General features: G+C 35.5%; 1 non-coding gene across 1 annotated transcript; it reads left to right on the forward strand.

Annotated features, from left to right (window-relative positions):
- Positions 1-5,055: 5,055 nt before the first annotated feature.
- LOC111766216 (small nucleolar RNA SNORA67) lies at positions 5,056-5,195 on the forward strand. Its single transcript, XR_002798316.1, has one exon. It is a non-coding gene; the product is annotated as a small nucleolar RNA SNORA67 (small nucleolar RNA).
- The last annotated feature ends 7,154 nt before the right edge of the window (positions 5,196-12,349 follow it).

The raw sequence follows: 12,349 nt of genomic DNA on the forward strand, positions 1-12,349 counted from the left end.
ATGGGTTATAGAGAAAGATATGGTAAGGATCAATGGCAGTGATCAATAACTGGAGCTGGGGCTATAGTTGGGCCATTCATCTTCCTCTTGTATAAGCTTTTACAGACAAAGAGACCAACCAGTATTCTAGAGCAGCCCCTTCCAGATGGGATGAATTTATGTGAAAAAGCAAAGGGTGCAAGGAATGGACTGTAGTTTATGCTCTGGTGTACCATCCAGATGCGCTGTTTTCAGGAACAAGGCACTTAGACCAGAGCTGCCAGTAGCATTGCCTGCTGTTGGCTCATGGTTGGGAGTCCGTACCTGGACTTGCTCTGAGCCTAAGGAGCTGATGTTGTACCTATTAAAATTTTTGTGTGCTGTCTCAACATCCATCCTACTTTGGCTAAGCCACTTGCCTCAACATTGACCTTTGGACTATTTAATAAACAGCTTTCCAGCCCTGGGACATATCATACCCTCAGAACCCAAGACCACATCTGCAGCCACCACTCACTCTACCCACACACCTCATGCAGAACTCATTGCTGGTCCCAAATGATAATAAGCTCATCATCTCCACTGCCCTCGGACCTCAGACTCTTTCCCTTTTCACACAAGTTTGCTTTAAACCAACCAATCCTTGAATCCTAAGGGAAATCTACTAAACTCCACTCCTGGATCACAATACAGGTACAAGCCCACAGATCCCTCTGGCTATGACCGTTTGCTCCCCCCTGCTGGCTGAGCCACCCAAGCCAGCTGCACTTTCTGACAACTTCTCAGAGCACCTTCTCTCTCTAGGACCTGTAAGTAACAAACTATCTTTCTCATGTATTATGGCCTCAGTTTCCCATTGGGTCACAACTGACTTCCACCAGGCCTAAACTTACAATTCAAATTAGCCAGTTTAGAACAGCTGCTCTCCTAAAGCCATGACTTCTTTGCCTGGCAGTTGGCTACCAATGGCTGGTCTGTGTAGAAAAGCACAGAAGATTTTCTCCTTGTCTGAATTCATCTTTGAAGAGCTCTCTGGGAGACCAACAGGCTTGTTTGAAACAGCTTTGTGGCTCCCCTTCTCCCTCTGTCTCATTCTGCTTTTCCCAACTCCCTCAGAATCGGTTATTTCTGAGAACACTCTCTATTAAACTTCTGTACACAAATCTTCATCTCAGTATCAGTTTCCAAAAGTACCAAACTATTGGAATAATGCTGTGAGAATTAGCAGTAAAGCATTGTATCTAAAGTCCCTAAAGTCAAACTGTAAATGTTCAAACCCCAATTCTAGTTCATGTTATGTGTATGTAATTGGTTTAGTTATTTAATCTTTCTTTTCCTCATTTTCCTTTCCATAAAATAAAGAATTTTATGAAGTCTTCATTAAAGAAAAGTGAGATAATTTTAAAAGGCACTTAGAGTAACCACAAAAAGCAAGACATCAAAGAAGGTAGAGATATTATTATTATTGTTATTGAAACTATTATTGTAAATTCAGGGAACTCATTTCTGAAACCACAGTTGATGTGAAAAGAGCATTTACCAGAAAAAGAGTGGCAAAATCCAGTAGTGTTTACAATAGTCCTGTTAATGTTTTTCTATATTATCTACTCATAACATCTATATAAAATTAACATTTTATGAATACTGTATGAAATTTATGTATGGTTATAATCAAGTTCTTTTTTTCTTAAGGTAGCTTAACCACAGTTTCTCACATTTTCTGTGTGAAACTAAATGGATGACATAGTGAGAAAATACATATTATATATCCTAATGTATACATTCACTGGAAGATGACTGCTTTTGTATTACGTAGTTTGGTGATATATTTACCCCTTCAACTCAATATGGTACAGTCTATCTCCAGGAAATAGTAATAGCATGACAAATAAATATACAAAAGATGTGTGCCTCTAAAATTTGAGAACCACCTCAGGCCTTAAGAAAACTTTAAAAACAAGGAAATCAAGGGAAACTTTCCAAATTGAGATGTGGAGCATCTCAGTATCTACTAAACAAATAATTTTAAAATGGAGATACAGAATTCTAAATGAGAATAGAACTAATTAGTTATTTTGTTGCTAACTTGCATATATAAGCATTTAACTTGGGGAAGTTATGAAAAGTAACATACTCTAGCTGATTTGCCCCCAGCAATTACAAATTTAGTAATTGGTAGCCTGAAATCAGTCATGGTTTTATAAATGAAACAGAAATTGGCAAAAGCTACAAATCAGGGCTCCCCTAGCATACCCTTGTTTGGAGGGAAAGAGCTGAAGAATTTAGGAACAGGCATTCATGAAGAAAAAAAGTAACAACATAAAAAGCTAAACAGTGTTCATTCTGTAAAAATGAATGACAGAGTGTTGATTAAACGGAAGTAGCTAGAAATTTATATGCTTTTTCTTTTTTCACTCTGATGAGTCATTCTCACTTTATATTAAGACAAAACTTCAAAAAAATGAAAATTTTAAGAGGTCAACACCCTAACAAATGTGCCCTTATGAATATAATTTTTTAATGATAGGTATATCCCACAGAGAGTCAAGCATGTCAAACTACTCTATCAGAACACATTCTAATGCAACTTGTTCATTTATTCATTACATATTTAACTGGTATTGTCATATGCTTTGCAATGCAATAGATGTATAAACCTGGAAGGAGCTTAGGGTATAGTGGCAAAATGGGCATTAAATATAAAAACAAATAAATCAATTTGAAACTGGAAATTTAGAAAAGTGCTCTAAAGATTATGAAAAAGTGCCATGTTAGAAAAAGACAATGGCAAATCTAATTAGAAAGGCTTTTGGAGAAGACCTCTTTGAGATTATGATATTTGAACAGAGATTTAGAAGATGGAAAGAAACAGGTCTTGTGAAAATCTATAGAAAATATACTCCTGGCAGGTGGGACAGCATGAAAGGGCACTAAGTAGGACAGCTTGGGGCTTGTTTTAGGAACTGAAAACAGGTCATTTTGGCTAAAGCAGAGATTGTGACTCAAATGCCTATCGGGACCAAGCTGGTTAGATAAATGAGTGAAATAGATTGGTGTCTTTTGCTGTATTCTTTTCACCCAGATGCACTTCGTTTGCATATTAATGAAATCTTAATTGTTTCTTCCCATAGGGACACTCTCTGATTGAATATTAAGCACACAGGAATATTTTTTTCACTAACACAAGAAAATATTCTCTGTCCTAATTTTTGTGATACACTGGTCCTCTGAGTCCATCCTTTGTTTTCTCCCTCATCTCTGCAACATTGGAAACAACAGGGAAAGCATAATGATAAATGACAAATGACAGTAGACCTCAGTATCAGGATAACAATATGATGAAGCTCTCTGATGAATTGAGAATGCACACCTCGTATAAAGGTTACAGTCACTACTCAACTCAAGTGATTTTGCTATGAAGGAGGGAAATCCCAGAGTAGCTAGAGGTTATGATTTTTAAAGAGTAGCTTAAATCTACATTTTTACATGTAATCTCCATATATTTCAATATTGACAAATAGATAAAATTAGCAAGCACAAAAACAAATAATACAGTAAATATTGTCAAGATTAAACAATATTTTCCATTGTAAAGGACTGTGAGAAGTCTGAGATTTTATGCAATTTGCAAGGTAACACGTTAGACTGTCATTTTTATCAATGTTGGAAGAAGGCATCAGCAGTCATGTCAGATACAAAGGATAGCTTAGTACTCACACAGGGGTATTAGCCAGAGTATCAAAATTTCTATTAGTTCACTCAAACTCATTTAGATCAACACAAAGAGGACTAGAAAACATCTGCATACACAATGAATTTCATCACAGGAGTGGAACCCTCAGTTTAGGGCACCTAAATCTTTTATAATGGGCAGCAAGCAAGTCTGACAATTTTCTCTGAGAGTAGATGTTTTTTGTCTTCCAAAGTTTTAAGCAGTCTTACCCTTTGCTTTGTATGGAGCAAAGATGTTCAAACATCCTTGACAAATTTACCTAGAATAAAGTAAGTCCAGTGCCTCTGCTTGTAAGATGTGTAGAAACATGAATCCCATCGAGAATTGTCTTCTGAAATCCATAGGGCTCTATTTACAACATTTGTACTAAAGCATGAGTGAATGGGAGATTCATTTAATATGGCACTTCTAGGGATGGACAAAAGCTAGCTTATGTAGGGTTTATAACCCACAAAAAAGGGGGAGTTATCTTTATTTTTAATGGAAATCCTTTGATGAATACTGAAGAGAAGAATAACATGGGCCTCTTTATTTTTTCAAAAGAAAATTCTGGTTGTTAGGTGGAGAATGGACTTGAGGGAGTAAAGAATGACAGACGTGGATCATTCAGGAAGCTAAAAGAGATGTCTAATCATGATACCTGGCTTGGTTAGAGTGGAGTCAGTGCAGCTGGAGAAAAACAGATTGATTTATGATATTATCTGACGGCTGGCATCTGTAGACCTTATTGAGGAAGGTAGAGAATATGGATAAAGGAGAAACATTAATTAAAGGAGACTTAAAGATTTTGGATTGAAAATATAGGTGTATATTTAAGTTTAATTAATGAAATAATTATTTTTATTTAAGAGAGTAAACTACTGAAGTAATGAATTTCAGGGAAAACCAAGAGTTAAGTTTTAGATATGTTTTATTTTAGATGCCTACTAAATAATCATGGAAAGACATTAGGTAGGTAAGTGAATATAATACTTTGGCAATCTGCATATAAATGCCATTTACGTGATGTATGTGAAAGGGACCACATCAGTAGAGAGTAATGAAAAAGTGACAGTCTAAAAGCAGATTCCTGAAGAAACTCAATTCTTAGAAGACTGATTGGGATTTTAAAAGGAAAAGGAAATGAAGTAAATTCTCAAAGAATCAGAGGAAAAACCAGAACATAGACAGGGTGCAGTAGAGATTGAGAGTAAACATTTCTGGGAGGGAGGTATCAACCAAATCAAATGCACTTAAAGGAAGTTATTTGAGGATTGAGATGTGGCCATTGGATTTCCAAGCACAGAGGGGAATGGGGTGGAGGAGAGGGGCACCAGACTGGTGAGGGTTGAAAAGAAATGATAGTTCAAGGTGGTTCCTTCTCCAAGGGGCACCTAATGCCCCTCTCAGAAAACTAGCAACTTGGAATAAAATCTGGCAAGCCCAAGGTTTTCCGGAGAGAGGGGATGATTTTCTTTTTGCCTTCCTTTGGCTGCCTACATACCTAAGTCCCATTTGGATAGACTGTAGCTTCTCTCATCTACATGCTGAAGTTATCATCTTTCTTGACACAGACCAGAGGCATTGATGTGCAACAGGTTTCTTTAGTCATAAACTATGACCTTACCACCAACAGGGAAAACTATATCCACAGAATAGGTTGTGGTGGACATTTTGGCCTTAAGGATGTGGGTATTAACATGGTGACAGAAGAAGACAAGAAGACTCTTCGAGATATTGAGACCTCCTACAAAACCTCCATTGAGGAGATGCCTCTCAATGTTGCTGACCTCATCCAAGGGACCCCAACCAGGGGTCATTCCTGGGGAGCTGAGGAGGAGCAGGAGGGGGGAGGGAAGGGAGCCAAGGGATGGACATCTTGTCATTTTTTTCCTTTTTTTTTACTTTGAATAAATGTCACTTTTTGAGGCAAAAGAAGGAACCATGAACATTTTAGACACCCTTTTCTTTGGGGTAGCCTCTTGCCCCAGGCTCTTCTCCCGAAAAAACACTAACCCATTTCCCTAACCTAGTCACCTCCATACCCCAGGGACTCTCCCCCCACCCCAGCCAAAATCTTCATAAAATGATTCAGGAGGCTATGTGTCACTCAACCACATTTGCTGAACCAAATCAGGAGGGGAAAACCCCTGATGAGTAAGGTGCCCCAGGGGATTGTTCCCAGGTAGGAGGAGCAGGGGAGAGAACATGGTAGCAATTTTTACATTGGTTTGTATTTATTGATTCAGGAAACACAACAAAATTCTGAATAAAATTACTTGGAAACTGCCAAAAAAAAAATAAAATATAAAAAAGACAGAAAAGAAACGATAGGTGAGGGAGTGGAAACAAAACAAGGAAGTAAATTCTTTAAAATATTTTCTATGAAGATAAGAGCAAAAGATGAATCAGTGCTTGAGTAGGCACAAGAATCAAGGGCAGGTTTTCCTTTAAGATCAGTAATATTTTAAAGGGTCATTAATTGCTAATGGTTATGATTCTACTGAGAATGAGATATAGATAATGTAGGAAAAAGAAGGAGATTTCAAGTCATTTAAATGTGATCTCCAGCTTCTGTGGAGGAATTAAATTTTGATTAGAGGTGGAACTCTTCTTTTACTTTTATAGATGTGAAGCAGAAAAATTGGTTCCCAAGCAAATTTATTAAGCATTTCCATTAAAGGAAAGTAAGGGTATTTATGTGTCCTGATTTTTTTACTATGTCAATGACATGAAAGTTATAGTCATCAGCAGAGAATAAAGGGATGGGATGTTTGAGAAAAGAGGAAATGTGTAGTATAATAATTGTGGAGAGTAAGCAAGTGATGTTTGTTAAGTGCACACATGAGGTTAGTACTCATGAATCCACAGTAGTACACTGTCATTCCCAGGATGTGAGATTATCTCCAGGAATATTCCATTATATTAGTAAAACATAGACAAGACTGATGTTTAGGTTTATCCGTGGTTGGAATTCTGCCAGATAAATATATCTGAGGAGAAAGGAACTTGAGAATTAAGGGTATTTTTAAGGCTGTGATTGTAATGATGAGCTACAGGATTTGCTTTGGATTAAGAAAAAAGCAAAGATGGGATTGTCCAGGTAAGCAAGGAATATGAGATCAGGGTCAATAGATTCTCTTTCTTCTATTAGAACTGAAAACCTGTTACTTCAAGACCTCTTTAGGAGGAGAAATGTTGGGAGAGATGAGTGGTTTTAATAGAAGGAATGAATTTGTGATTTCAGAGGTTCTACAATTTTTGGTGATGACAATTTACAAGGAATACATGGTGGAGGTGGGAGAGAGGAAATAGTCATTGTTGATTGAAGAACAGAGAAGCCCAGTGTCATTCACATGTATGTTGCACTAATAATTTGAAGCATTGAATGAAGAATATTGTAAGGCATATTTTAAGGATACTTAAAGGAATAAACAAAATCACCAGGTATTCAGCATATAATAAAAAAATCATCAGGAGTACTTATTACTATTCTGGACATAATTCCGTGAAGTTCTGAATCTATAAGCTTAGAAGTCTGTATTTTTGCTAATTGTCTTGGGTGGTTTCTATCCTTAGACGGTTTGTGAAACGTTAAGTTAGGATAAGGAAAAATAGGCATCTGAGGTGAGGGTCAGAATATTAGACATTTCCTAATTTCAAATGGGAGATGAAGACTTTAGAGTGGATGTATTGGGGCAGAAGAGTGAGTGAGAATATGAGGCATGAGTCTATAATGATGAAGTCAAAACTTCATTCTAGTAATCAGAGGGTTAGTTTTGGATGCCTGGCTGAGGAAATGGCAAACTGGGCTCCTTCAGCTGATCGCCTGCTTCCCACACCTCCTCATTTTCAAAAACAAAATATTGAGTTACTCCCACCTTGTGAAGGCCACTGCATGAGAGTGCAATAGTTAATGATATTTCTAAATCCTAGGTGTATTTAGAAATAGAGCTCCATTTATATTCAGGGCTTCTTTGCTATAAATAAATAAACAAACAAAGAAGGCAAGCTCCTTATGTCTTGCAAGATCATAGTGTATATGTTGCTATCATGTTGCATGACAGTTCTAGAAATTGTTAAAGGCAGGATGGTGAACCAATCAAATTGCTAGACAGGAAACAGAAAAGGAAATGCAAAATCTGCTATGCTAACACCACTGTTAATACTCATTTTCTTGAAAATGAGAATGGGTAAGTAGGCTATTATTAAGTATATTCAGACCTCAGACATAAAATGTAAGTGTAAACAATTTATATATCAACTGACTAGGATATTGTCAGCCTGAGTGCAGCAAACCTGCTTTGCTTGTGTATCTTTCTTCTATCACTTTTGACCTGTTTCTTCCTCGCTCTTGGCTGAGACCTGACCATACTCAAAGAGTAGCTCTGTTCCCAAGAATTAAGTAATGTAGTTGTTTTGCAGAGTATTAGGCTCCATTTTTCTTCTCATACTTTGCAATCCTGACAGAGACCCATTGACATCTGTCATGATGTGAAGCTGTATGTACAAACCTCCTCACACAAACCATATTCTTAAATCTAATCCATTCCTGTGGGTGTGAAACCATGTTAAGTAGAACCTTTTAATGAGGTTATTTCAGTTAGTTATGATCCACATCAGTTAAGATGGGTCTTAATCCTATTAATGGAGTCCTTTATAATTAGAAATGAAATTGAGACAGAGAGAGAAAACGGCATAGGAAGCAAGAGAATGGATATCCACAGAACCTGGAAGAGAAGGAAGAGACAAGGAGATGCTGACACGTGCCTTACCGTGGGACACAGGAGCCAAGGGCAAGGATCACCAGCAACCAATCCCAGAACACTACAATCTATGGTGAGAAAGTATCATCTTGATGATGCCTTGATTTGGACATTTTCCCAACCTCAAAACAGTGAGCAAATAAATTCTCATTATTTAATGCAACCCATTCCATGGTATTTGCTTACGCAGCCTAGGAAGCTAAAACATCGTCCCTCCAATTTCTTGTTTTTCATTATGTTCAATCTATTGGATGCCCGTAAATGGATACCAAATGGGGATTTGGTTTCCTAGACATGTAGTCACTATTAAGAGACCTTATATAATATTCCTCATATTTAGAAATATTATATTCACTAATAAAATAAGTTTTTGTACTTATTATTCTATATACATTTCTTAAAGGTTACAGAGAACTAGACTAGTAAAATATCCTATCACTACAACTAACTTTAAAGTGTCTTTTATGCCAAATTTTTGGATGGAGAATCGATTCAGAAAGATTTAGGGACTTTCACTCAGCTCATACTGTTAGTAAGTGACAGAACTCAAATGCAAATTGAGATGTTCTTTCTACTTATGACAGTTTCCTTTACTACTATTTGAAAAGTAGACCAGTTCTTTCCTGATAAAAATAATACATGATCCCTATAGTAGAGAGAAAGTATGTACAAAAATAATTCTGACACAAGATAAAATAATAAACTCCATTTGAAATTAACTAAAGGTTTTGGGATTTAAACAGTGGATCGTTTTGAAATAAAGAATTTTATTTTCATACAATAATTTAGGAACTGGAGTAGGAGTTCGACAGCTATATGGCATTTTTGCTGGTGGAGATTTTATGGTATGGGGAAGTGGCATACACTGGAAAGCTCAAGATGAATATAGTGATGGATTGAAGTTTCACTAGTACAATTAAGGGAGTTGTAAAATGCAGGAATGGGAATGATATTCAGGGCCAACTCAGAGAGACTCTTGAAAATCAGGGCAAGGAATTGTAGCGTTACACAATCAGTGTATATTTTAAAGCAGGAAATCAGAGTTGTTTTGTGCGAGATTCGGTCATTAGGGTAAAGTTAATATAATAAAGGTCTGAAGTGGGTTGTGATAATGAGAGAGAAAAGCATGATATAGAGTCATTGAACAGATGGGATGGAGTAGAGGGGTTCAAGGATAACATTTATATTTCCATATAGGGTAACATGGTGATCTCATAAACAGATGTAGAATTACAATATGGAATTTCCAGTAAGAAACTGAGAATTACAAATTCAGATGCACCCTGAAGTTCAAAAATCAGGATGAAAATAAAGAAATAGATTTGATAATAATTTTTTTGAAAATCAATATTTAGATTTAATGATTATAGCTTTTTAATGCTAAATACTGTTCTACTTAATCAATTAAAGTCCCACCACAGATTTTTGATATTAGAACTATTTTAAAATCAACATTTTTTAACAGATGAAGAAATTGAAATTAAGTAATTGGTTTCATATTACATTGGATTAGGTGGATGTCATGTGAACCATATCAAAACAGCTAGATTCTTGAATCTTTGTTCTTAACCATTATACTATCCAGTCTCCAATAAGAGAAGGTGAAGGAAAGACAAAAAGATACAAAGGAAGAATGTTTAGAGAGTTATAAAAGAAACCATAGCACTGTGGCTTGTAAAAGGCAAAAGTAGAGTGAATTTTAAGAGGAGGTAAATGGCACTGCCATTTACTACAAAGGAGTTCATGAGGATGGCCCCTGAGAATAGCTGTTAAATCTGATCACAAGGAAGTAATCACTGACCTATGACAAAGCAATTTCAAAAAAGAAGTGGAAATGAATGGTGCAAAGGGGTATGCAAAATTACTCCTCTAAAACTAGTCCAGTTAGAATGCTTTTCTCTGAAAGAAAGCAAAGAAGAAAAAAAATATTAAGCTCAAGCAAATAATTGCATCAGAGGAAATTTATTTCAACCATTGATCATGATGGAGTGAAAAAGAAAAATTAAGAGAGATGGAATAAATATAAGTTTGGAAACAGGAGGAAAGATCCTTCTTTCTTAGAAAGGGTATCAAAAAAAGTGAATGAAGAGATAGACTTATTTAAGATAAGGGGCATTGTAATGAAGGAGCTCATATCATTTGTTCCCATTCTTCTCAGAAAAAAAACAGGTTTATCGGAATAAATAGTATTCAAGGAAGGGCAAACTTTGGGCTAGAATTGAAAATGTGCCAAAGTCAGAGTAAGGGCTCTTGCAGTAATAAAAAAGAGACTGAAATTAAGCTTTGACAATTCACTACAGACAGTTCTAAATGGCACATTTATGCCTCTGTCTCAAATGAAAAGAAAAAGATGTGTTTTTTAGAATTAATAACACGCACGTGGTAGGAAATTCAAAGCTATACACTGAAAAATACCTCCTTTTTTCTCATTGACCAAATATCCAGTTTCCTTTTCTGATAGCAAACAGCTAGCTTTTAAGGGAAATGATAGCAAAACTTTTGGTGTGGTAATACTGTTTCTTCTTAATCAGCCCCACTCTTCGAAATAGTAGTACTCAAACTTTATTACACATGAGATTGACCTGGGGATGATGTTAAAATTTCAGATTTCCATGCTCCATTGCAAAAATATGGTTCATTAATTCTTGGGAAGCCCTGTCAGGGTTAAATAAGTACAAATCTAAAAATTAATAAAAAATCTAGAAGTACTTACTCCAACAACCATTTTCTCTCTATGAGAAAAATATACTTAGTGGTAGATTAATTGAAACTTGGAGATACTGTGTTACCTTTTGTGCTTCAAAGGTATAGGGAATGAAAGAGATCTATTTAAGCAACTAGACCCTAGCATGCAATGTATATGACCATTATTCACAATCAGACCTACAAAATTTAAAAAGAGAATAAAAGAAGAAACTTTGCCATTTCTATTTTCAATTGCCATTGAATTTTCAGAGAAAAATTCAAGAGTAACTTTAAGATTTAGTAAAGTGTTCAGTGTCCTTTGTTTTACTGCATTGGTTTGAAAGTTACCATATAAGAGAGGAACTATTGTGTTGAATGAAATTCTTTGCAAGTACATGTCAATTGTTGACCTTTTGTACTGAAAATCACTAAAAACTCCATGGACTTGTCAGAACAAGAGCAACTACATTACTGAATAACTCTAATATGTCTGGCTCAGTTATATCTCTGAATTGCCACGTTTACTTATGACAATATATTTTAAAAGTGAAAAAATAACCTATAAAAGACAATTTTAAGAATGGTGGCTTACAAAATAATATTAATGATATAAATATTTTAGCATCTTTTAATTTGTGCAGCTATAATTTTTTTTTGCAAGATGACAATAATATAGACATTTTTAGAGACATAATCTGCTATGTTTTAAAAATCATAGCTATATTATTCAGAATTAGATCACTTTATGGAATCTCTGTGAAACATTCCATTTGGAAAATTTCACTATTGCAAGTAGAAAAAATTTAGATCAAAACAATTATTCTGAGTTGAACTATAAAAAACAAGTAAATCCGTATCCAGAGATGATTTAAGCTTCCTTCCTATGCATTTTAATATTTTAATAGCAAATGGCCAAACCCCAAAGATGGGTATCTGTATGGTCAAATCTCTTTTGTTTTTAATTAAAAGAAGATCTATAGTTATATTGGACTTAAAGCATTTTCAAACCATTTGGTCAAATCAGAAGAAAGAATGATGATCATTTATTTTTTTAATAAGTGTTTAATTCCTTTTAGTTGCCATGCTGTTTACTCACATACTAGTGAACAGTAAACTTTAGATACATTAAAGCACTGTCTGTGACACTTGTTTTCATCGTAGCACAGACACATTCTGGAGAATCTTATCATAGTTATGAATGGTTTAA

The sequence above is a fragment of the Dasypus novemcinctus genome, chromosome 15, assembly GCF_030445035.2.
Source record: "Dasypus novemcinctus isolate mDasNov1 chromosome 15, mDasNov1.1.hap2, whole genome shotgun sequence".
NCBI classification, from domain to species: Eukaryota; Metazoa; Chordata; class Mammalia; order Cingulata; family Dasypodidae; genus Dasypus; species Dasypus novemcinctus.